The sequence below is a fragment of the Pseudorca crassidens genome, chromosome 15 (genome assembly GCF_039906515.1).
Source record: "Pseudorca crassidens isolate mPseCra1 chromosome 15, mPseCra1.hap1, whole genome shotgun sequence".
Lineage (NCBI taxonomy): Eukaryota > Metazoa > Chordata > Mammalia > Artiodactyla > Delphinidae > Pseudorca > Pseudorca crassidens.
This window is the reverse complement of record NC_090310.1, coordinates 64,558,302-64,586,018: the sequence shown is the minus strand read 5'-3', so window position 1 is coordinate 64,586,018 and position 27,717 is coordinate 64,558,302. Positions and strand designations below refer to the sequence as shown.

Sequence of the window (27,717 nt, the reverse complement as noted above, 5' to 3'; positions counted from 1 at the left end):
GGACCCCCCCAATTCATAGGCATTGTTTGGGATATGTGAGGTAAAAATAAAACCAAGGGAATTCATCACTGTGTCTTTCCTCAGGTCCCCAGGTCCCAAGGTCCCCAGTCAGTTTGCTTTTTTCTCTCCATCTTTCAGAGTCTTCTTATGTTTGTTTTATATATAACACCCAGTGTTTTTAGTTGTACTTAGTGAGAGGAATAGAAAAAAGTACATCTACTCCATCTTCCAGAAAGTGGAAATCCTCAGATACTTTATTTTTCAGTTCTTGAATTTCTGTCTCCTTTATTATATTCACATCTTCCTTTATGTCCTTGAACATATTTATAAAAGCTTGTTTAAAATCCTTGTCTACTGTTTTCATCATCTTGTCATTTTTGGGTCTGTTTCTATTGATTTGTTTTCTCCTAGTTATGGGTTACATTTTCCTGCTTCTTTGCCTATCTAGTAATTTTTTATTGTACACTGGATATTATGAAGACTATGAGGCTATGTTGTTGAGTGGATTTTGTTGTCTTCTTTAATAGTGTTGAGTTTTGTTCAAGCAAGTAGTTTCTTTTTTCTTTTTCTCTTCTTTTTTAAGCAGTTGTTAATTTACTTAGGATCATCTTGATACTTTTGAGGCATGTTTTCAAGTTTTGTTAAAGAGACTCTAAAACAACTTTTTTGCTATTACTAGGTTATTGTAATTCCTAAGGCAGGATCTTTCTGGAGTCTCTACTGAATGCCCAGTCTCCAGGATCTTTCTGGAGTCTCTACTGAATGTTTGGCAATGTCTCTTCACTCTGGCTTATGGGAGCTTGAACATTTCCCAGCCCAGTGTGATCTCTGGTAATTGTTATTTCCTTAGTAGTTATTCTTTATTCAGTCTCATGGAATCTCATCCAATTAGTGTGCAGCTAAGTAGTTTAGCACTAGTAGTAAAAGTAGCAAAGATTCAAGGGGATCCCTGTATAGACTTCTAGTGTTCCTTCTATGAACAGATCTCTTTTCTATGGTACACTGTCCCACAAAACCCAGCTGCCTTATAACTTTGAATTCCAATCTCTGTTTCCTCAGCTTGTTGAAATCATTGAACTCTGTTTGGTCCCCTTCCCTGTGCTGTAGCTGAAAATTACTCCCAAGAAAAAGGCAAGAACAATCATGTGGTTCACCTTGTTTGTTTCCCTTCTCTTGAGGATCACAGTCCTGTGCTATACATGTCCCACATCTGAAGACATTTATTTCATACATTTTGTCCAGTTTCAGAATTTTTTTTAATTGTGGAAGGGCTAATTGAATACTATTACTCCATTATGGTCATTGTGGAAATGCTCTTTTATGTTTTGAAAAGACAAGTTTGGCTGCTGGAGAATGGATTGGGTGAGGTGTAAGAATACAAGCAGACAGACCTGTTGGGAGTCTATTCCAGGGTCCAGGAAATAGATGATGGTGGCTTTGGACTATTTTGGAAATATAGGTAAGTGAATGAATGAGCTAATACTTATTAGAAGTTCAATAGGTTTAAACAAATGTTTTAAATAATTTATTTGAAATGAAAATAACCTCTTATTTTGCTTTCTACTTTTACTAGTGTTCTTTTCTTCTGTTTGTCCTTATACATACTTAGTATGGGAGAGAGAGAGAATTATTTCATTTTTCAGATGAATAAACTAACACTTGAATGGTGGAATCACTCACCCAATGTTCCACGGAAACAGTACTAGATCCCAGGCCCCCAGACTACTAAAAGTTCCATAAGTGCTGCTTTCAAACTGGCTGGAACTATCTCGCCAGATGACATAGGAGTCTTTAAAGTCTTTAGAAGCTTCTACTTATGGAGAAAATAGTCTCCCTTCAGGAAGTCTTTGTGTTGAAACTGAATGTACTCTTCATACCTAAAATTAGGCTCATTATTGTCCTTGAAAGAACTAAACTTACTTTATCTTGATGGGCCTTTCTTCAAATGACTTATAGTAGGTCCTGAGAAAATGGATCCTGTCCCCCAAAGCATAATGCTTCTATAGTAACCACAGCTCTACAGATGAGAGATTACTTTAATTATTAAAATGTTTAAAAGTCCATTATAACAGACTTACAATTTCATACCCTAAGTTTTCCCTCCTATTTCTAACTGTCCTCTTGTAACTCAATGATTAACACTCTTTTGATTATTGTTTTATATTATTCCCCGATGTGATCAAAAACCAAGGCATGCTGTAGGCAAAACTGTGGAGTCGATGGATTTCACTTCTGTTCATTTTCTTCCTACCCTCCCATCCCTTTGCTGAGGCTGTTTTTCTTTCTTTCACTTATGGAGAATCAAAATCTTTTCTGATCATAAAGACTGCAGCATGACACAGTCATCAGACCTGGGCTTCAATCTTGCCTGGGCTTCTGGACTGGTCTTGGGACTTTGAGTAAAGTTCTTAGGGAGCTATAATAATAGTAATGATCTCAATGCTGCAATAAGAGTTAGAGGAAATAATATATGTAGAGGGTTTAGCACACTGCCTTGCACACAGTTAGGACTCACCTGTTCTTTTGTTCTTTCATTTTGTGAACATGAATAAAAGTGTGATTATAATTGCCCTCAGTAGTTTCAGTGGGATGGATGAGCAGTTTACTTCTTTTCGGGACTCACTGTTTTATTCGTATTAAGCTCTGAGTTAAATCATGCTTCTTGCTTCTATCCCTCACAACTGAAATGACACAGTTCTTTATTTCTCTCATTTCTAAAATTGCTAGCAACGTTTTGGCCAGGTAAAGCATTTGTGCATATACGAGAGAGGATTTTTTTCACAACAGGGAATCTTCCACAACCTTCTAGGACTGTATTAGGCAGTCTGCTTCTGTGTTCCCTCAGGGCATTTATCAAATAGAAGATAGTGTTTGATTTGTTGACTGCCTCCTTTCCACTACACTATAAACTCCTCAAGAGCAGAAACGATAACTTTATTTCTGAATTGCAAATTCCCAGCAGTGTTTGGTACATATTTCATATTCAACAAATATTTATTGAATAAGTGAATAATAATATAATAAACACCACAATAGCCTCTTATCTTTGTCCTGTGTACCACGTCCCCAAAGTCTATTTATATGAATCTGATCACTCAACAATTCAACTGTTATTGACAGCCTGCTGTTAGCAAGGCTACATTTGTGATGCACTGAAAGACACAGGGATGAAGAAGACGTGGTCTGACCTGAAGAAAGTGACAAGGGTTATGTAAGTTCAAGGATCATATTCTTTCTCTGGTCAAAATTTTCAGTGGCTCCCTGTTGCTCATAGGATAAAGTCCAAACTCTTTGGTATGATATTCAAGGCCTTTTATAGGCTGACCCTAACTTTTTTTCCATCACTATCATCTATTGCTCCTCCAACCATATGGTAGTGGTTTTTAGTTCCACCTACCCAGCACCCTTCCTAACAGATTTCCTGTCAGGCTATGGTGACTGGATGAGAGGTGGGATCCTGCTCTTCTTGATAGCTCTTCTTGATCTAATTTTTCTACATGAAAACATTCTCCCTTTTGCTTAAAAGAGCTAGAATGCTCACCCACTGATACATGAAAATCCTCCTTTTCAACTGATTGGCTTCCTTACTGCCTCCTGCATATGGCTGCTATTTCTGCTGGTACTTTTATTCAATTACTCCTTTGGAAGTCCCTCTTCTAAGAGCTCCACTTATTAGCCCTATGATTCCTTTAAGGCCAAGGTCTAATCCTACTTATTTTCCAGAACATTTTCCTCCTTCCTTATCTCTACCTTTCCCTTTACCAGTGTTATTACAGCTCCCTTGAAAATCTGAAATTCCTTTTCTTTGTCACTTGAAATATGCTGCCTATTTTGTCATTTTTCTTTTTCATATATAGATCCCCTTTCTCACTGTAGAACATGGATTTTCAAAGTGTGATCCAAGGACCCTTCGGGGTCCCTGAGAACCTTTCAGTTGGTACATGAGGTCAAAACTATTTTCAAAATAATATTAAGACATTATTTGCCTTTTTAACTCTGATTCTCTCACAAGTGGAATTTTCTTGATGCTATATGACACGTGATATCCTGACAGACTAAATGCAAAAGCAGATATGCGAATCCAGTTGTCTTTTATTAGGCCAGACATTAAAGAGATTCACATAAATGTAAAATAATTCCAATCTTTTCATTACTTTTTTTGGACATCTGGGTTGCTACCAAGATTTTGCAATTATGAATGAAACTGCAATATTTGCATTGAATGGCACTGATAAACTTGGTCTTCTCATTAAACTATACAACCCTAATATATATTACTGGAAGAGAAATCTTCTTATTGGTAAGCTAAGTATATTTACAGATTCCACCTTCTAAATTGATCCTAAAATTCACATTCCAAGTTTTACAAGATAGTCAAGTGTGTAGAATGTAAAATCATCACGTTGATGTTTCCCTGTTTATATATGTGATGAAAATGCTTCCTTAAGACCATCTCCACAGGCTATGCTGAGTGTGAATGCATCCCTGGTGCAGTTTGTTCTTCTGCTGTAGGGTTTCTCAAGATAGGGGAATTTAAAAAGAGATTTTGTGTAGTTTACGAAAGATATTCAGTATATTGAAAGAGACATTGGTTTTTAAAAACCTGAGAAATATGGTTTTCTTGGCTGATTTAGGCCGTTTACATTTTTGTCTTAGACAATATAGTTTTCATAAAAATATGGTATTTTTGTTACGTTGTAATAGGCATAATATTGTTATTTTAAAATGAATAAAGAAATATTTTCTCATTCTTTATTTCTAATAGGGTAAATATTAATAGATAAAACTCACATAAACAAAAGCTTTGGGATCCTCAAATTTTACAAAGTGGAAAGAGGTCCTGAAACCAAAAGTTTAAGAGTTGCTGCTCTAGATTATAAGAGATCAGGAAGCAGGTGTCATATTTCTTGGTGTCTCCATGGCCATGCACGTTTTAAGATTTCAATAAATGTTAATTGATTGTGAAAGTGTGGAAATTTGGGGCACAGATATCAATAAGTGAAAGTAATTTTTTAGGGGGAACATTTTGTCATCATCTTAAATGTTACATTTTTATTTCCTAGGTGTAATTCCCAAGCTATGATAACCTTAAACTGTTTTCTGCTGCAGGTTTGTGAATATAAAAACACTTCATTGAATGTGTGTGTGCTCCTGGGCATCACCATAGGGAAGAAGATATTGTTTAGAAAAATGTGAAGCCTATAAAACATTTGCTGGGAATGTTAATTTGCAAATGACCCCACCAGAGAATGAGAGAGCTTCAGGAGGGAAAACTGTGTCATAAAAAATGCCCAAGATTAAGGGGAAGCAGCTGCATTAAAGAGCTGCTTGGCACAAACTATTTGATTTTAATTGCATGGAAGATAATTGGTCCCAATTGTTTTGTGAAAGATTCAGAAACAAAAGAACAGCAAGAAAAAACAAATAATGGTTCAAGAACTGTTTTAAAGCAAGACAATGAGATTTCATTTCAACCTAAATTATCCCTTAAGGCACATTTTCTGCAAAGTAGGAAATTAAATTTCAATTAAAGTTTTCTAAACCTGCCTTGGAGATTTAGTTAAGAAGCTGTAAATATATCAGATTTTAAAAAATGGTCTCCAGTAAAACCTTAATTCTCTTCTTTATTAGAGGATTTTGTATTTCCCTGTTCTTTGACCTAAGATTCTCATCATTTATGGATGAAAGCTTCTGAAAATGCCTTAAGTCTTAGATCGGTTTTAGCATACAGTCTTAGATTAAACTAATAATCAAAGTCTTTCCCTAAAATCCCACTTGCGTCAAGTGCTTTATCTCAGGGACCAGCAAACTTTCTATAAAGGTTTTGTGGGCTATAAGGTTTCTGTGGCAATCACTCAACTCTGCCTTTGCTGGAAAACAGTCACAGAAATATGTAAAGAAGTGGTCATGGCTGTGTTACAATAAAACTTTATTTACAAAAACAGGAGGTAAGACAGATTTGGCCTCTTGCTGACCACAGTTTGCCCACTCTTAGTCTAATCAAATCCAGAAGCCTCACTCTGGTATCTCAGCAGGACACTTCATCATTTGTCTCTGCCTAATCTTCCTATTGTTCCTCAATATTAAGTCTAGTTCCAGTCTATAAAGAAAAAAATGTTTCCTGCCATTCCAGTTCTAGGATCAAGTCATTAGCCACTGCAGTCGCCCACAGTGTATCCTGAGGGGAATTCAGGATGGAGAAAAACAGGAAGCTTTCTATGCTTTGGATATACTGGCCCCTAGATAATTAAGATAATTCTCTAAGGAGAAATTTCAGTGACCCCCAGATTCTTGCAACTTCCTGTACATAGAAAAGCACTAAAATCATTAATTTGAGATGTCTGTTCTTTGTGATTGGCAGTAATCTTTTTATGCTCGACTACATGTTTTTCCCAGCAAAAAAAGTTCACGTGTATCCTGGCTCCTCCCTTATCTCTTTGGAGAATTCCCTCAGAGCTATCTGAGTGGCTGAGAGATATCCTGGGCTATAGTCCTCAGAATAATACTTAACTCACAGTTTTTACGTTGTGCATTTTTTTTTCAGTTGACAAGTCTAAGTGTCCCCACATTTCCCAAATGCTCTGCTCATTCCTGCCTTCAAAACTTTGCATATGTGGATCCCTACCAGGAATAGCTTCTGCCCTTTATTATGCCTTTCCAAGTCTGCCCCATCCTTTAGGGTCTAGCTACACCTTCTTTAAGAAGCCTTTATGGATAACTCCAACAAACATTCCTCTTTCCCTTTACTCAATCCTTCATGACTAGCCATAACACTTAGTAAGGCAAAAGATTCTGAAATTATTTCAGACCATTTAGTCAATTACACTACTATACTACAACTTATATAGGTCTCTAATTGACTTGTTTAGACAATCTAAATCTTGCTCTGGACGGCAGGAGCCTACTCGTGGCTGGATTTACTGAAAAGCTAATTAAACTTTCACTTTAGGGACCTTCGTTTGCTCAGGTTCCTGTACTTAATTTTGTATTTATTATTTTATATTCTCTTACTTAAAGAGGGCCTCCAATTTTGTATAAGCTTCAGGATCTATAAAACCTGGATCTGTCCCTGGGCTTACTACAAAGCCTGGCACAAGGTTGGTACAACAGAGATTGCTTTGTCTTTCAATCTCCATTTTCCTTGCTGGAATGCTTGCCTCCCAGGTTGTTGCATGAGGGAGAAAAACACATCTATTTTGTTTAAATAACTGATTCTGGAGTCCTTCTGTATTAGCAGCTTAAACCTTCCACTATAAGCTGGTCAGAGTAAGTGCTCAAAAATATTTATTGAACTAAGTGTGACCATTAACTAAGAAACAGATCAATGCAGCCTCGCTATTCAGAACCACTCTGCTCCTCATTTAACCAAAGTATTCATGCTACATTTGCATTTTAGAGACTAAAAAGTAATAGGCTATATTTATATAATAAAAGTATACATGCTTATAACTGCATTTTGTGCAGGGAAGGCAATTTACTTTTGGAGAACATATATAAAGCAAATTAGAGTAGTAGTTTGCATAGGTGGGCCCATTAAAATGGACTGTTTACTTCACTTGGGCACAACTCATCAAACTTTGCTTATCAACTCCAGGCTCAAGAGGAAGGCAACTGAAGCAGGGAATCTAGTGTTATGGGGTGTGTGTGTGTGTGTGTGTGTGTGTGTGTGTGTGTGTGTGTGTGTTGGAGGGTGGTGAGGTGGGGAGTGGAGACAAAGAAAAGAGGGTGAATGTTCACAGTTAGAGTAATGGAGGTTGGTCAAACAGTGGTAGAGTGCAGCTAGGAGCAGCTATCAATCAATCAGTCTGTAACACTTCAGTAAGTAGCAAAGGGGAAAACAGGGTAGGAGGCCATAAAACAGACTATTTTAGACTACCTATTTTAGTGAGCCCCAATGAGCTTACTAGAAGAGACAGAAACCCCACTGTTGTTCCAGACAGGACTGAGTCCTGTATTTCATCAAGGGAATCATGTTACTTGTTGAAAAAGATCAATGGCAGCAATGGCATTGTTTTTAAAGAATGGCTATCTGTGACTTCTGTGTCAAGTTGTTAAAAATTTTTACATATTGCAATCTCCTCTCTTCTGCTACAAACCCATAAAACAGTAGATAAAATTTTAAATATATATATATTTATATGTATTGTGCTGATTTTTATATAATTTTATACATGTAATGTATATATTTTTAAAATTTTGGGCTGTACTCAAAAACAAGAAGATGAAAAATATTCAAGAAGCAAAAATGGGGAGATTTCTCTCAAACAATAAAAACAAATACCCAAGAATCCACAGTAACAAGTAGAAGTCAAAGCCTCAGAACCCATAGGAACCAGGACTGAACACAAGCCATGGGCAGATAGGAGCAAAAGCAGAACACACAGTGATGAAAGCTGGAGGCCCAGTTAGCACTGTTCACTCATGAACAGAATCCCAAAAGAAAAGTACCTACTCAGAGCTTGGGCAGAGACAAAGTCACCTGCCTAATGACTCTCTTATGAAGAAAAAAGAATAAGGTAGTGAGATAGACTTTGGGGGTGAGGAGGAACAAATTAGACTGAGTATCTGGAGAGGGCTAAATGACATTTGACTTGATGATAAGAAGTTGCCTGCCAAGTGAAGATTTAGGGGCAGAGAAAAGAGCTATTTGAAAGGTCCTAACCCAGGAAAGAGGTCAGTGTGACTAAAACGTACTGAGAAAGTAAAGGAGTAGTAAAAGATGAGATTGGAGGAATACACAGGGACTTAGTGTATATGTAAATTTTGGCCATTTTGGCAGTCTAGATTGAGGCAGGAAGTCTCCTTGACATTTCTAAGCACAAAGAATTAATGGATAAAATACAAAAATACATTTAAAACCATGGTTGATTTCTAAAACAAAACAAGAAATCCCCAGGGGCTAGAAATGAATATCAGAGTAGTAAGAAAAAGTTGAAGCCAGGTTTCCATAGAGCTGCAACTCCAGGCTTGGGGTCTCTTCCCTCCACTGTCACTGAGCTGCCCTGGAGCCCAATGGGAGGGTGGCCTCACTGAGGCTCTGGAGGGACCCCACCAGCTAAAGCCGTGACCGTCCTTGGGACCGTGGGCCAGTTCCCTGAAACCTGGAACTCGAAGGCCACCTTTATTCACACAAAGAAAGGATTTTTCCATTTGGAGGTCAACATGTCAGAGGTTCTTGGTGCTCCAGCCAAGTGTCAGGCCTTAGCCTCCGAGGTGAAGGAGACAAGTCCATGACATTGGACCATCAGAGACCTCCCGGCCCCACATAATATCAATCGGTGACAGCTCTCCCAGGATCTCCGTCTCAACACTAAGACCCGGCTCCACCCAATGGCCAGCAAGCTCCATTGCTGGATGCCCCATGCCAAACAACTAGCAAGACAAGAACACAGCCCCACCCATTAGCAGAGAGGCTGCCTAAAATCATAGTAAGTTCACAGACACCCCAAAACACACCACAGGATGCGGCCCTGCCCACCAGAAAGACAATATCCTGTCCCACCCCCCAGAACACAGGTACCAGCCCCCTCCACCAGTAAGTCTGCACAAGCCACTGAACCAAACTCACCCACTGGGGGCAGACACCAAAAACAACAAGAGCTATGAACCTGCAGCCTGCAAAAAGGAGACCCCAAACACAGTAAGTTAAACAAAATGAGAAGACAGAGAAATATGCAGCAGATGAAGCAGCAAGATAAAAACTCACCAGACCAAACAAATGAAGAGGAAATAGGCATTCTACCTGAAAAAGAATTCAGAGAAATGATAGTAAAGATGATCCAAAATCTTGGAAATAGAATGGAGAAAATACAAGAAACGTTTAACAAGGACCTAGAAAAACTAAAAAGCAAACAAACAATGATGAACAATACAATAAATGAAATTAAAAATTCTCTAGAGGAGAATCAATAGCAGAATAACTGAGGCAGAAGAACGGATAAATGACCTGGAAGATAAAATAGTGGAAATAACTGCTGCAGAGCAGAGTAAAGAAAAAAGACTGAAAAGAATTGAGGACACTCTCAGAGACCTCTGGGACAGCATTAAATGCACCAACATTCGAATTATAGGGGTCCCAGAAGAAGAAGAGAAAGAGAAAGGGTCTGAGAAAATATTTGAGGAGATTATAGTTGAAAACGTCCCTAAAATGGGAAAGGAAATAGTCAATCAAGTCCAAGAAGCACAGAGAATCCCATACGGGATAAATCCAAGGAGAAACATGCCAAGACACATATTATTCAAACTATCAAAAATTAAATACAAAGAAAAAATATTAAACAGCAAGGGAAAAGCAAGAAATAACATACAAGGGAATCCCCATAAGGCTAACAGCTGATCTTTCGGCAGAAACTCTGCAAGCCAGAAGGGAGTGGCAGGACATATTTAAAGTGATGAAAGGGAAAAATCTACAACCAAGATTACTCTACCCGGCAAGGACCTCATTCAGATTCGATGGAGAAATTAAAACCTTTACAGACAAGCAAAAGTTAAGAGAATTCAGCATCACCAAACCAGCTCTACAACAAATGCTAAAGGAACTTCTCTAGGCAGGATACACAAGAGAAGGAAAAGACCTACAAAAACAAACCCAAAACAATGAAAAAAATGGTAATAGGAACATGTATATCGATAATTACCTTAAAGGTAAATGGATTAAATGCTTCAACCAAAAGACATAGACTGGTTGAATGGATACAAAAACAAGACCCGTATGTATGCTGTCTACAAGAGACCAACTTCAGACCTAGGGACACATACAGACTGAAAGTGAGGGGATGTAAAAAGATATTCCATGCAAATGGAAATCAAAAGAAAGCTGGAGTAGCAATTCTCATATCAGACAGAATAGACTTTAAAATACAGACTATTACAAGAGACAAAGATGGACACTACATAAAGATCGAGAGATCAATCCAAGAAGAAGATATAACAATTGTAAATATTTATGCACCCAACATAGGAGCACCTCAATATATAAGGCAAATGCTAACAGCCATAAAAGGGAAATCGACAGTAACACAATAATAGTAAGGGACTTTAACACCCCACTTTCACCAATGGACAGATCATCCAAAATGAAAATGAATAAGGAAACACAAACATTAAATGACACATTAGACAAGATGGACTTCATTGATATTTATAGGACATTCCATCCAAAAACAACAGAATACACTTTCTTCTCAAGTGCTCATGGAACATTCTCCAGGATAGATCATATCGTGGGTCACAAATCAAGCCTTGGTAAATTTAAGAAAACTGAAATCATATCAAGTTTCTTTTCTAACCACAACGCTTTGAGACTAGATATCAATGACAGGAGAAAAAACTGTAAAGAATACAAACACATGGAGGCTAAACAATACACTACTAAATAACCAAGAGATCACTGAAGAAATCAAAAAGGAAATCAACAAATACCTAGAAACAAATGACAATGAAAACACGATGACCCAAAACCTATGGGATGCAGCAAAAACAGTTCTAAGAGGGAAGTTTATAGCAATACAATCCTACCTCAAGAAACAGGAAAAATCTCAAATAAACAACCTAACCTTACACCTAAAACAATTAGAGAAAGAAGAACCAACAAACCCCAAAGTTAGCAGGAGGAAAGAAATCATAAAGATCAGATCAGAAAGAAGTGAAAAAGAAATGAAGGAAACAATAGCAAAGATCAATAAAACTAAAAGGTGGTGTTTTGAGAAGATAAACAAAACTGATAAACCATTAGCCAGACTCCTCAAGAAAAAAAGGGAAGACTCAAATCAACAGAATTAGAAATGAAAAAGGAGTAACAACTGACACTGCAGAAATAGAAAGGATCATGGGAGATTACTACAAGCAACTATATGCCAATAAAATGGACAACCTGGAAGAAATAGACAAATTCTCAGAAAAGCACAACCTGCCAAGACTGAACACGGAAGAAATAGAAAATATAAACAGACCAATCACAAGCATTGAAATTGAAACTGTGATTAAAATCTTCCAACAAACAAAAGCCCAGGACCAGATGGCTTCACAGGCGAATTCTATCAAACATTTAGAGAAGAGCTAACACCTATCCTTCTCAAACTCTTCCAAAATATAGCAGAGGGAGGAACACTCCCAAACTCATTCTACGAGGCCACCATCACCCTGATACCAAAACAAGACAAGGATGTCACAAAGAAAGAAAACTACAGGCCAATATCACTGATGAACATAGATGCAAAAATCCTAAACAAAATACTAGCAAACAGAATCCAACAGCACATTAAAAGGATCATACACATGATCAAGTGGGGTTTATCCCAGGAATGCAAGGATTCTTCAATATATGCAAATCAATCAATGTGATACATCATATTAACAAACTTAAGGATAAAAACCATATGACAATCTCAATAGATGCAGAAAAAGCTTTCAACAAAATTCAACACCCATTTATGATAAAAACTCTCCAGAAAGTAGGCATAGAAGGAACCTACCTCAACATAATACAGGCCATATATGACAAACCCACAGCCAACATCATTCTCAATAGTGAAAAACTGAAACCATTTCCTCCTAAGATCAGGAACAATACAAGGTTGCCCACTCTCACCACTATTATTCAACATAGTATTGGAAGTTTTAGCCACGACAATCAGAGAAGAAAAAGAAATAAAGGAATCCAAATCAGAAAAGAAGAAGTAAAGCTGTCACTCCTGGCAGATGACATGATACTATACATAGACAATCCTAAAGATGCTACCAGAAAACTACTAGAGCTAATCAATGAATTTGGTAAAGTAGCAGGATACAAAATTAATGCACAGAAATCTCTTGCATTCCTATAAACTAATGATAAAAAATCTGAGAGCGAAACTAAGGAAACACTCCTATTTACCATTGCAACAGAAAGAATAAAATACCTAGGAATAAACCTACCTAAGGAAACAGAAGACCTGTACGCAGAAAACTAGAAGACACTGATGAAAGAAATTAAAGACAACGGAGAAATATACCATGTTCTTGGACTGGAAGAATCAACATTGTGAAAATGACTATACTACCCAAAGCAATCTACAGATTCAATGCAATCCCTATCAAACTACCAATGGCATTTTTCACAGAAGAAGAACAAAAAATTGCACACTTTGTATGGAAACATAAAAGACCCTGAATAGCCAAAGCAATCTTGAGAAAGAAAAACCGAGCTGGAGGAATCAGGCTCCCAGACTTCAGACTATACTACAAAGCTACAGTAATCAAGACAGTATGGTACTGGCAGTAAAACAGAAATATAGATCAATGGAACAGGATAGAAAGCCCAAAGATAAACCCATGCACACATAGTCAGCTTATCTTTGATAAAGGAGACAAGAATATACAGTGGAGAAAAGACAGTCTCTTCAATAAGTGGTGCTGGGAAAACTGGACAGCTACATGTAAAAGAATGAAGTTAGAACATTTCCTAATACCATACATAAAAATAAAATGGATGAAAGACCTAAAGGTAAGGCCAGACACTATAAAACTCTTAGAGGAAAACATAGGCAGAACACTCTGTGACATAAATCACAGCGAGATCCTTTTTGACCCACCTCCTAGAGAAATGGAAATAAAAACAAACATAAACAAATGGGACCTGATAAAACTTCTTTTGCAGATCAAAGGAAACCATAAACAAGATGAAAAGACAACCCTCAGAATTGGAGAAAATATTTGCAAATGAAGCAACTGACAAAGGATTAATCTCCAAAATATACAAGCAGCTCATGCAGCTCAATAACAAAAAAAACAAACAGCCCAATCCAAAAATGGGTGGAAGACCTTAATAGACATCTCTCCAAAGAAGATATACAGATTGCCAACAAACATATGAAAGAATGCTCAACATCACTAATCATAAGAGAAATGCAAATCAAAACCATAATGAGGTATCACCTCACACCTGTCAGAACGGCCATCATCAAAACATGTACAAACAATAAATGCTGGAAAGGGTGTGAAAAAAGGGAACCCTCTTTCACTGTTGGGAATGTAAACTGATACAGCCACTATGGAGAACAGTATGGAGGTTCCTTAAAAAACTAAAATCAGAACTACATATGACCCAGCAATCCCACTACTGGGCATATACCCTGAGAAAACCATAATTCAAAAAGGGACATGTACCACAATGTTCACTGCAGTAGTATTTACAATATCTAGGACATGGAAGCAACCTAAGTGTCCATCAACAGAAGAATGTATAAAGAAGATGTGGTACATATATACAATGGAATATTACTCAGCCATAAAAAGAAACTAAACTGAGTTATTTATAGTGAGGTGGATGGACCTAGAGTGTGTCATACAGAGTAAGTCAGAAAGAGAAAGACAAATACTGTATGTTAACACATATATATGGAATCTAAAAAAAAAATGGTTCTGATGAACCTAGGGGCAGGACAGGAATAAAGATGCAGGTATAGAGAATGGACTTGAGGACACGGGAAGGGGGAAGTGTAAGCTGGGATAAAGTGAGAGAGTAGCATTGACATATATATACTACCAAATATAAAATAGATAGCTAGTGGGAAGCAGCTGCATAGCACAGGGAGATCAGCTTGCTGATTTGTGACCACCTAGAGGAGTGGGATAGGGAGGATGGCAGGGAGGCAAAAGAGGGAGGGGATATGGGGATATATGTATACATATAGCTGATTCACTTTGTTATACAGCAGAAACTAACAGAACATTGTAAAGCAATTATACTCCAATAAAGATGTTAAAAAATAAAAAAGAAGTTGAAGCGAAAGCTGAAGCCAGATAGCTCTTGCAGTAGTATTGTTAAAATTGTAGACTATGACCTATAACTGGTTCCAATACCTCCATGGCTTAAGCTTTTTCTTATCACTCTAGCTTAGGTGTGAGCAAACTATAGCCCACAGGCCAAATCTGGCCCACCACCTGTTTTTGTAAATAAAGTTTTATTGGAATGCAGCCATGCTCATTCATTTGCATATTGTCCATGGCCACTCTCATGCTATAGTGGCTGAGTTGAATAGTTTTGACAGAGACCACATGGTGCACAAAGTCTAAAATATTTATTCTTTGGCCCTTTACAGAAAAATTTGCCAACCCCTGCTCTAGTTTTTTTTTAAATAAAAGCTTTATTTAGATATAATTTATCGACTATAAGGTTCACCAGCTTAAAGTGTACAATTCAATCGTTTTCAGTATATCTACAGAGTTCTGCAACAATCACCATAATCTAGTTTTAGAATATTTTTATCATCTCCAAAAGATACTTTATACCTATGAACAGCCATTCTCATCCCCCTCACCCTTCTGTCCACTCCCCAGCCTTAGGCAACCACTAATCTACTTTAGGTCTCTGTAGTTTTGTCTATTCTGGATATTTCATATAAATGAAACCATACAACACATAGCCTATGTGTCTGGATACTTAGCATAATGTTTTCAAAATTCATCAATGTTGTAGCACGAATCAGTACTTATTTATTTTTATGGCTGTATAATGTTCCATTGTATGAATATACTACATTTTGTTTATCAGTTTATCAGTTGGTGGATGTTTTGGTTGCTTCTACTTTTTTTTTTTTTAAGGGAATTCCTTTATTTTTATTATTTATTTACTTTTGGCTGTGTTGGGTCTTCGTTTCTGTGCAAGGGCTTTCTCTAGTTGCGGCAAGCAGGGGCCACTCTTCATTGCGGTGCGCGGGCCTCTCACTATCGCGGCCTCTCTTGTTGCAGAGCACAGGCTCCAGACGCACAGGCTCAGTAGTTGTGGCTCATGGGCCTAGTTGCTCCACGGCATGTGGGATCCTCCCAGACCAGGGCTCGAACCTGTGTCCCCTGCATTGGCAGGCAGATTCTCAACCACTGCGCCAACAGGGAAGCCCTGCTTCTACTTTTTGGCTATTATGAATAATGCTGTTACGCACATTTACGCACAACTTTTTGTGTGGACATGTGTTTTCACTTCTCTTGGGTATATACCTAGGCATAGAATTGTTGGTTCATGTGGTAACTCTGTATTTAACATTTTGAGGAAGTGCTAAACTGTTTTTCAAAGTAGCTACACCCATATCTCTTTATTCTGATACTTTGGGTTCACAAGGAAATTATGGCTCATTAGCCAGGACTGTGGATAGAAAACAGATATTGGAGAGAAACTAGATCTCCAAGTATGCACTAAATTAGCCACGTGGTTCAAATTCATACTACTTATGTAGTTCAGGAATGCTGAACTGAGAAATGAACATAAAGTGGGTTCAGAACTGTTGAAATCCAGAGGGCTCCATGGACTGGGTGAATCTAAAAGACTATACCCAGATAAACTATAATTTAGGAGTAAAAGCAAAATAAATGCATTTAAAGAACTACAGAGACTTAGAATTTACCATCAAAACAATCGTGCTGAAAGATGTATTAAGGAATGTACTCAAACCAGTATAAAAATGAACCAAGTTTCCATCAATGGATGAATGGATAAAGAAATTGTGATATACACAAACACACACCCACACATGAATATTATTTAGCCATAAAAAAGAATGAAATCTTGCCATTTATGACAAAATGGATGGACCTCAAGGGCATTATGCTAAGTGAAAGAAGTCAGATAGAGAAAAACAAATACCTTATGATCGCTCTTTTTGTGGAATTTAAAAACAACAACGACGACAACAACAACAACAACGACAAGCTCATAGATACAGAGAACAGATTAGTGGTTGCCAAAGTCGGTGGGCGTGGCGGGGGTAGGAGAAATGGGTGAAGGAGGTCAAAAGGTAAAAAGAAAAAAAAGCAATGGCAGTGATACTTTAACTGACTTACCACAGTATTGTCAGAATTAAACTGTGCTTTTCATAGTAGGTGAGCAAACAGTATTTGCTGAATGAATTAGCTAGTCAACTCTTGGTTTAAAAAAAGACAACAAAACAAAATAAAAATGAACCAAGAAGGAAACAGGGGAGTATAAGAAGCAATGCTGAAAAAAAAGTTGCTAAAACATGTTGCTAAATTGTGCTAGTTTATGAGACTAGCATACCCTTGAAGCTCAAATCCAACAAGGACAGTAAGAGAAGAAAAAAAAAAAATCCAGGCCAATCTTATTCATAAACATAGTTGCAAAAATCCCAAGTAAAATATAAAGGAATCAAACTCAATTTCACTACCAAGAAGGATTTTTATCACGAATGCTTCTACATTAGAAACTTTATTTATATAGTTCAAAACTGTATAATCATCTCAATATGTATCCAAAAAATTTAAATTCTACACCCATTCACGATTTAAAACACCTATCTGCCATTATGTAAACATAATCGTGAACCTTTGGGGAAATGATATGTCAGTGAGATACATACAGCCTTGGAACCGTGGATGGAAATGTGGGAATAAGCTCATAATTTCCCAATGATCGAAGTAGACAGATCTTTAGTGTAACCAAGAATTATCTAGTATGATAATGGTTTTGTATGGGATTGAAATTTTCCATAATAAAACATTTTTAAAATTACCTGGAACATCTGTAAAATATTTAGATTTCAGGCCCCACTCCAGAGATTCTAATTTAGTAGGTCTGATGTGGGATTCAAGAAAACACAACATTCATCTCTTCTATCCTCTCCTGCTCCCAACCCCTAACCAACCCCCTCCCCATGCAATTGTACTTCAGAGCACAATCTGAGAAACACTGTAATAGAACGTCTGTTTCATTTCAAGTGATACTTTGAAATGGAGATGTTCTTCCTTACAGATAACTTAACTTGTCATTAGACATTTTGCTTTGATTTAAAAATAACATCCCTGGATAGATCACCACTGCCCTCTAAAGATGACTGTTAGGTATAGATCTCTCCCAGAGCTCAAGAGGTAGTTAATTTTCCAAGACATTTGTCATTGGACACATTTAGAGTGCAGCCTATCCAACATTTAGGTTCAAACCAGGGTTTGAGGAAAACACAGGGGTTTTGGCTATTTTAATTACCTTCCCTGCATTTCTGAAACGTGTATAACCTGCTCTTGAGCACTTTCCACATTTTGTCCTCCTCCTTTACTCTTTTACATACCACCTTTTTCAGTTCCCCTCCACAGAGAAAACCCCATGCCCCAAATTCAAGGCAGGGCTCTATCTAGAGAGTCTGGGAACATGGTTTTTTATAAAAGAGGAGGACCTATTAGGATATACTTTCTCCTATTTTTCAACTCTGATTTAAAGTCTTCAGCAGATTAGAGTACATCTTTTTGAATATGAGTAGTTATCAAAATCTTTCCCACTTTTTTCAAGACCCCTGCCCACCTAATTTGAAGCAGGTGATTTTTCCTCCTACTTTTCAGAACAAAACGGAACCCCCTAGTAGTAAACTCCCCTGAGCTCTTTCTATATCTTCTACTTCTCCTTTCTTTTAATCTCACTAAGAGACCCTCTCCCTGTTCAAAGCTCACCCTAACACTAGACCTCTTAATCATACCTTCGTGCTCCATCTTTTCTCTCTCTTCTATACTTACCTTCTTTCTGGAAATGGTACATCTTGGCTAGGCTCTTAGTCTTGTCTTTTCTATTTGTTCTTTTCTCCCTTCCCCTACCACTCTCCTCTTAAGTTCCACTCTATTTCCCTTTCCAGCCTAAATTTCCCCTTCTAATTGCCTCTCCTCTGCGCATTCCATTCTTTCCTCAACCCTTTGTAATATGTCTCTCATCCCTCCCTCACCACTTTTGAAAATGTTTCCCAGGTCATCCTCAACCTCTGAATTGGCAAGCCAGTGGCTCCTCTGTACTCCTCATTTTCCTTGGCATCTCTGCAGCACGTGGCACTGCTGACCTCTCCCTTCCCCAAATACTATCTTGCCTTGATTTCTATGACATCACCTCCTCCTTTTCCTCTGATGGCTCCTTTTTCTCTGATGGCTCCTTTACAGACCCACTTGATAGAGCACCCTCAGCTGCCAGTCTCCTAAATGTTAGCATTGCCAAAGACTCCAGAGCACCTAACCGTGTAGGGTTTTTGTGAAGGATAAATGAGATAATGCATAGAAAGTACTTGGCACTATCCCTAGCATACAGTAAGAATCATTCAGTAAATGGTTGAGATGGTGATAATAATGACTTCACTATTTTCTTCCAGCTTCATACATTCTCTTTGAGTGATCTCACCCACTCTAAGTGCTTCAATTCCCATATACAAATTGATGACTCAAATTAATATCTCCAGAATTTGAGATCTCTTTCAAGATACATATCTCCCACTGCCTATCAAACATTTCCTGATAAAACTGTGTCCTCTTATAGTACCCTTAACATGGCCAATAACATTATAATTTGGGGTTAACAACTGAGTCTCTCCCACTACGAATGGATCTCCATGTGTAGCACATTCACATCAGAGAACAAAATCCTTCTTCCACATAATCAGATACAGGGTGGATAGTTTGTAGTTTTCAAGGGTCGATGACTGCCCTTTGAAAACAACACTATGTCTTCATAAGGGCATATGACTTCCCCAATCCTACTTCAGATTCACTGCTTGACGGGGAACTCACTAATGGAACTTTTAATGAATTTCAATCCAATTAGTTTAAAAACAATTTAACGAAATCACATTTCTACTTACCTCAATACAGTTGGTCTTAAACATTAATTTTACTAATTTATAAAGCCCTAGTCTATGCCTTCTCCATCTACCTGGGCATGTTCTACAAGCCCAGTGGCAGTGAATGGGCCACTAGTTTCTGCATGGAGGCTGTAATACCTATGCAGATAGTCTCTGAATATGTGTAAAAACTATCCCTAATTGTTTGCAGGAATGAATATACACTCTCAGTGATTTTCTTTTCTGGCAGTTATCAAAAGAGCTCCCATCTTTTTTTGTGGAAATGGAACATGTTGAATGCTCATTCATAAAAGAAACTGCCACATATTTAAGACATCTAGAAAACACAGCCATTCTCAGGCATTTTAGTGCGTATTACTGATGCTAAATGATACCATTTTAATAGCTTATTTAAGCACCATCATCAAGTGAAATTTTTCATGAATCTCAGTAAGCTAAAAATTAAATGAAGCCAAAGACAAATGTATTAACAGCCAGCAATACCTGGTATTGAGAAGAAACTTTTCTGGCTTGTGAAAATAAAGACAGTTTCTCTTTGATCTCAATGTATAGGTGTATGACAATAGATTTCCCAGACTGTTGGGCTGTTAATAAATAAAAATAATTTTAAATGAAAATTTCACTCACTTGAAAATATGTATTGAGCTATGTAGCAGGCACTGAAGAGAAGAAAGATAGTCCCTGCCTTCCAAAAGCTTAGAGATTAGTGGAACCATAGATTAATAAATCAAGTAAAGGAAGGGCTAAGGCAACAGTACATGTAAGGCACAGAGGCCAGAGAGAGGACAGCTCTTTCCACAAATAGTTCCACGTGGCTACAGGATGCAAGTAGTTGTGGGTGAAGGGAGGTATTGAGGTTGGAGAGCGAGGAAAGGGTTGGATATGCCATGCTAAGAGATTTGGATTTTATTCAGTGAGTAGTCAAGAACTCCCTTCTCTGACAGTGGTGAAAAGGAGAAGACTGGTGGGGAAGTAAATCAGAGGTAAGGAGATTAGTTGGAGGCTACTGTAAATATCCAGCTAAGACATAAGAGGACCAAACCTAAGGCAGCAGGGATGAAGAATAGGGATTAAGACTTTCTCTTTATCTAAGCTTTAGGAAATTTGATTATGATGTGCCTTGATATAGTCTTCTTCATGCTTCTTGTGTTAAAGATTTGTTAAACTTCTTGGATCTATGGTTTTATAGTTCTCATCAAATTTGAAAATTTTTCAGTCATTATATCTTCAAATATTTTTTCTGTACCCTCCCTTCTCCTATGGGGACTCCATTTATATATTAATGGATATATATTTATATATATGGATATATATTTATACATATATTAAGTCACCTGAAGTTGTCCCACTGAGACTCTTTTTCATTTGTAAGTCTTTTTCCTCTATGTGCTTCATTTTGGATTGTTTCTACTGCTATATCTTCAAGTTCTTTAGTCTTTTCTTCTGCAATGTATAATTGCTGACATGAGCACAATGATGGTATCACTTCCCAAGTCGGGGGATTCATGAACAAAAACATAGACTGGGGCTAGACAGAAAAGGAGAGATAAGGAGCTTGGTTTAGGGCATGTTAAGGCTGAGGTCCTTGTGGACATAGATAGCTGAATATATTCTTCCCCTGATTAGAGGGAATAAATGAATTAGAGGGTGGAGATTTCAGAGACATGAGTGAAGAGTGTGAAGCCACTGATTAGGTCACCCAGGGAGCATGTACTGAAAAACAAAAGAGGGTGGAAAACGAAGTATGGAGTACTCTAACATTTAAGGTGCTGCAGAGGAGGAAAAGTCAGTAAGGAAACTGAGGAGTACACAGAGAAGGAAGAGGAGAGCCAGGAGAGACTTGTCATCAAAGATAAGAGACAAGAGGAATTTCAAGAAGAAGAGAGTATTCTGCAGTGTCCAATGCTCTAGAAAAGTCAAGAATGATAAGGACAGAAAATTGTCTTTTAACTATTTTATTTTATTTTAATTAATTTATTTTTTGGCCACACCATGTGGCCTGCAGGATCTTAGTTCCCCAACCTGGGATTGAACCTGGGCCACGGCAGTGAAAGCTCTGAGTCTTAACCACTGGACTGCCAGGAAATTCCCTGTCTATTAACAATTTGGAGGTCACTGGTAACCTTAGAAACAGGTCTATTTTTTTTTTAAGAACGACCTCTGTTCACTTGTTCATTCATCCATTCATTCAATGGACACTTATTTACCAGTGTCTGGGATATAGAGATGAATGAGAGCCTCTATTCTGAGGTAGTTCTCTGTCTAATAAACAGCTATTGAAATAGCTTGATAAGTGTTTTATTTGTTTGTTTTTTTAATTAATTTATTTATTTTTGGCTGCATTTTGTCTTCATTGTTGCACACGGGCTTTCTCTAGTTGTGGCGAGTGGCAGCTACTCTTCATTTCGGTGCGCAGGCTTCTCATTGCAGTGGCTTCTCTTGTTGCAGAGCAAGGGCTCTAGGCGTGCAGTCTTCATTAGTTGCGGCTCGCGGGCTCAGTAGCTATGGCACATGGGCTTAGTTGCTTGGCAGCATGTGAGATCTTCCCGGACCAGGGCTTGAACCCGTGTCCCCTGCATTGGCAGACAGATTCTTAACCACTGCACCACCTGGGAAATCCCAATAGGGTCAAAACAGAGTGAAGTATGAAGGACTGGTTGTTAGCACAAACAGAATGTCAAAGAAGCTTCTCCAGAGGAAAAACTAGAGCTAAAATCCAGAAGGATGAAGATTCATAATTTTAAAAAGGGACAGGAGGACAGGAAACATGAGGGGTAAAAACCAAAGTAATGAGTACTTAACCTTCTGAATTCCTCATACTATTAGGCTAACATAATTGGATCTGGCTAGGAATATTGGCAGATATTCAGGAAATAGAACCATACTCTAAAACGACTGGAGGGACTTCCCTGGTGGCTCAGTGGTTGAGAATCTGCCTGCCAATGCAGGGGACACGGGTTTGAGTCCTGGTCCAGGAAGATCCCACATGCCACGGAGCAGCTAAACCCATGCGCCACAACTATTGAGCCTGCACTCTAGAGCCCGCGAGCCACAACTACTGAGCCCGCGTGTCACAACTTCTGAAGCCTGTGCACCTAGAGCCCAAGCTCTGCAACAAGAGAAGCCACTGCAATGAGAAGCCCGTGCACCACAAAGAGTAGCCCCCACTCACCACAGCTAGAGAAAGCCCACGTGCAGCAACTAAGACCCAACAACGAAGACCCAATGCAGCCAAAAATAAATAAATTTATTAAAAATAAATAAATAAATAAAAGGACTAGAGAAGAAAGATCAAATCTTAAGGATAGGGTATAGCCAATAATGAGAAGGGTGAAAAACTTGGTTCATAAATAAATGACTCCTCTGTTCTCGAGTCCTTACCTTGATTGCACTGACTGGTGATAACCTTGTTCTAGCCCTAAAACACTTACCTCCTAAATCTAAAGGTGATGACCTTATTAATTCTAATCTTGTCTTTCTAAAGTGACTATTCTCATACCTCATATCTCACTATTTGAGTCAGAAGAAGAAAAGATTTTTCTTGTACATCTGAAGAGTTATTTGCGATTAAAACATTACTCCTGGGCTTCCCTGGTGGCGCAGTGGTTAAGAATCTGCCTGCCAATGCAGGGGACATGGGTTCGAGTCCTGGTCCAGGAAGATCCCACTTGCCACGGAGCAACTATGCCCGTGCACCACAACTACTGAGCCTGTGCTCTAGAGCCTGTGAGCCACAACTACTGAGCCCGTGCTCCTAGAGCCTGTGCTCCGCAACAAGAGAAGCCACTGCAACGAGAAGCCCATGTACCACAACAAAGAGTAGCCCCCACTTGCCTCAACTAGAGAAAGCCTGCGCACAGCAACAAAGACCCAATGCAGCCACACAAAAAAAAAATTACTCCTACACCTATATTTTTGGTAACTTGCCAGATATCATTTTCATTAACAAATATGAGTGTATTGATTCCTTAATTTTGAACTTCTTACTAAAGAAAGAGAATATGGGAAAATGTAAGCTATTCCTAGAATATGATGAGTAAACCTTTCAAATCAACATACTCCTTCAGAGGCTTTTTTTTTTTTTTCGTAAAAGAGCAGCTAGTTAATCCTAGAACATTTAAATAAAAGAGTTTAATAGTAGAAGCTCCGAGTTACCCTATATTCCATCCACTACACTTAACCCCAAAGTAGTCAGATATCAGCAAGCCTTAGGAGGGAAGATAAGCCAAGACAGCTTAGAAAGCAAGAAAACCCCAAACTTTCTATTGAGACTTCTTTTTTGGGACTGTGTTTGTTCTGTAATGCCTGTCTGACTCAGCTTCAGGAAGAAAAAGGAAATTGTCAATAGCTCAGAGTTACCCCACAGGAGGCAAGAGAACATTTGACAAATGTTTTTCCAACCTTGAAGACCAGCTGTTCTCTTCTCAGGTGTTTTCTAGTCAAAGTGAATTTCTATATCCCTTTAAAGAACGGCAAGGGGAGAAAACTGGTACAAGCTTCCAGACAGGAAAAAGTTTAAATGTTGTAGAGTCTAATACATCAGGAGAAAGGAATATGGTCTGCACTTTGAAGTGTTTGTTTCTAGGCCTTCCCTACTTGCTTAGAAACTTTACTCCATCCAAATCTCCCCTCCAAAGCAGATGTCTGTGATAAAGAATAGGGACAGCACAAAGACATTTTTCCAGTGGTAATTCCCAGATGTGAGCTGCCCGGAATGATGAAGTGCTGCCCGGAATGATGAAGTGCAGCCCTGCTGTCAAGTTCCATAACAATCATGCTCTGAGTTCTATTGACACATGTTTTTATGCAGTTTTAGCAAAAGAAGCCTACATTGGGAATAGCTGACAAAATTCCATCGTTTCTACCACTATCTCTCGTGCTAAAACAACATCATTCTCCCAATCATACATGATTTGTGTATGGGTTGTGACTAATTCTAGTCTGTCTAAGGCTAAGATAATCAAAATATAACTGGGTTTTGGGTTTTTTCCTAACTAGTATTTATCCTAATATTTGAACAGAGGTGACAATAAGAACAACAAAAATACATATAGCTCTGTGCTTCCTGTGGTATGAAGAGGGATTTCTAGAAAAAGTTGTAAAGACGACTAGAAAAGGAACTAAGTATGGTGAGAACATACGAGCCAATTTGTATGACAGGGAAGGAAATAGATAGTTTGGACATTTTTTCAGGCAGATTTCAAAGTGATACCTTAGTAGTTGGGGTTCAAGAGGCTTTAAGAGGGCATTTTAAACTCAGAAGTTAGGAACAGCAAAGGGACATGGTTTGGGAAATTGCTACCTCTACGGTGATTAGAAGAGTTACATGTGGGAGTCCTGGTATGTATGGGCTGAGAGTAGACAGGAAGTTGTTTGGAAATAACCATAAAAGCATGATGTGTTGTAAACCCATGCCAAACTGAAGTAATATGACTGTGTTCACAATTAATTGTCTATGGGTTCAATAATATTACTTGTAAGGACAAATTCCAACATGGCTCTTTTTAAAATCTCCTTACTATCAGTCTAGGTAATTTAGGTGGCAAAGAGGTATTGTCATAGGTTGTCAGTTAAGAAGGATTATGGTCTGCACATATCATTAAATGTTATTTTAAATAGCACCAAATAGACCACTTGGAAATCTTGGGAAGAGGGAGGAAAGGGCATGTAAAGACAGAGGAGGGAGAGCTTTTCCTGGGCTTTCCTCTCAGAGGAGTGGCTGGTAGGGGCCTGAAGGAGAGGCTCAATCCAGAGAAAGCAGAAAGGGCCAACAGATATAGAGAAGACTAGGAAGATACATGGTCCTCTGACCCCAGTGTTTCTAGGGAAGTTTAGGAGGTTCCAGTTTGGTCTGCCTGGGAAGAAGGTGAATACAGAATTTTATGGCTTGTCTTTATGATTTCTGACATTTCTTTCTTTCGCCTCTGATCTCACTATTAGGGGGAAAAAAAGGTGTAAATTTACAAAAGCTGGCTAAAATGCAAATATTAAAAGAAACAACCTCAAATGTAGGTTGTTAGTCAATCATAAAGTGTAAAGATTAATAGGTAACACCTTTTCCAGTTTTGTTAAAGAAGGCTGGGTATGAAGAAAGCTGGCAGTTCTTTAGAATCTAAATTTTAAGGGAACAGAAAAAGTGAATGCCTTCTCATTGTCTATAAACTGTTTAAAACTCATTAGCCTGGTATTCAAGGCCCTCCATGAACTGGTCTTAACCGCTCCAACCTTATTTCTCTCTACTACCTTACACCATACCTATGATGAGTAACTTTTGACCCACTAGCTTCGCAATCTAATTTCAATGCAGCCTTTCAGCTTGAAGGGTCTGAGGAACTTATTTAATCTGCTGTAAGGGAAATGCTCCTATTTTATTCTGGCTTATTATATTTCTTTTGTTGTACCTTTACCATCCTTTTGTGAAAATGTGGGCTCCACAAGGGCAGGGACTGTATCTACCTTGCTCACTGTGTATCTCCAGTGCCTAATACAATGCCTGACACATAACAGACATTCAATAAATATTTATTGAATGAATAAAAGAATGGCTTAAATCACTGGAAGACTGTTGGGTTGAAATGGCCGGACAGTGAGTAGGGGATAGGAGAAGAAGAAGTACTCTAGACTGAATAAGAACAAAGTTTGAGGTAATCTTAAAGATGACACTTTCTGAGGCTTAAGAGTAAATCAGTTTTATGGGAATTTCTTTACAGAACAAATGGTCAGAGGTAAGAAAGGGGCAGAATTAGAACAGTACTCAAGGAAGATTAACATGGTGGTAACCTGAAGGATGGATTAAGTTGGATGAGGCTGGAGCCAAGGAACTGAGCAGGAGAGCCTGGGCATAGTCAGTGGCCATGAGAATGGACCAGAGGCAACTCATTGGAGAGACACTGCAGAGGTGGAATCTATTGTTCCTGCCAAGTGCCAGAAAAGTCAAAGGTGGCTCCAAGGTGCCTGGCCTGGGAAATTGGCACAGAGGTGGTGATGGCAGGAGGAGTAGCAATAACAGAAATAGGGAACACAGGAATCACAGAGGTCACTAGATCACCAGGAAAATTCACATAGTAAAAAAAAACTATGGCAGAATGTCTAGAAAAATCCAATATCTAAATTTTAAGTAGTCCACCTATGATAATATAATAAATAAAGTTTATGCTAGATCCTTAGGTTAGATTTCCCCACCCCATCCCCCGAATCTCTTTGTCCTCCCCAGGGACAGAGTTAGCCCTGATCTCATGGGTTTCAACTCTTAGCAGTTATTTCAGCCTTGACCATAGCCAAGACATTTAGCCATTAGTATTAACTATAAGGACAGGAGAAACAAGAGAAGGATTTTCTTTACTGAGCTTTACCTGAGATTTGTTACATGAGTCTGCTTTGACGAACTCCATGATGAATTCTTTCTTGCCTCAGGACTAAAACATGATGTTTCCTCTGCCTAGGCTACTTTCTCCCCATTCTTCTCAGGACTAACTCTTACTCATCCTTCAGGTTTCAGTTTAAATGTCATTTCCTTAACAATGCACATCTAAAGTCTCCACTGTTATTTTAATTCATAGCAACTTGTTCTTCTCCTTCATAAAAGTTATCACAATTTGTAATTATATGTTGACTGCATATTTATTTATGTATTTTTTACTATCTAACTCTCCCACATGACTGTAAACTCCACGAGGGCAGGCACTATGTTGTTGTTTTGCGGCTGAAGTGCTTTCCCAGCTTCGTGAGGGGGTTTCCATTGATTCACCCTGGGCACTCGCTGGCTCCCTGCCTCCTCCCCCTCCTCCTCCCCCTCCTCCTCCTCGCCCTCACTCCTCCACCTCATTCACTGGCTGAGGCTGAGGCATCCCACACAATCGGCAGGCACTATGTTTTATTCAGCCACTCTACACCTAGCACCTGACCAAAAAACCTCATGTCCTATATGTATATGTTGAACGAATGAATCATTGATCCCTGGTCTCACCTGAGGACCAATTCTTGCCATGTTTTCTAGTTTCTTTATAAAAAAATTTGGTGGATTATCAAGGAATATTGTTAGTATTCAGTTTCAATTTTAAGAAAATGTTTTCTCATATGAAAACATGTCAGACTTCTTTGAAGAAACATTCCCTTCTAAGGT

At 38.4% G+C, this 27,717-nt stretch overlaps 1 protein-coding gene across 1 annotated transcript in view; it reads right to left on the bottom strand.

Moving 5' to 3' along the window:
• The window catches only part of ASIP (agouti signaling protein), a 199,409-nt gene that overhangs the window by 138,834 nt on the left and 32,858 nt on the right, over positions 1–27,717 (bottom strand). The window lies entirely within an intron of this gene.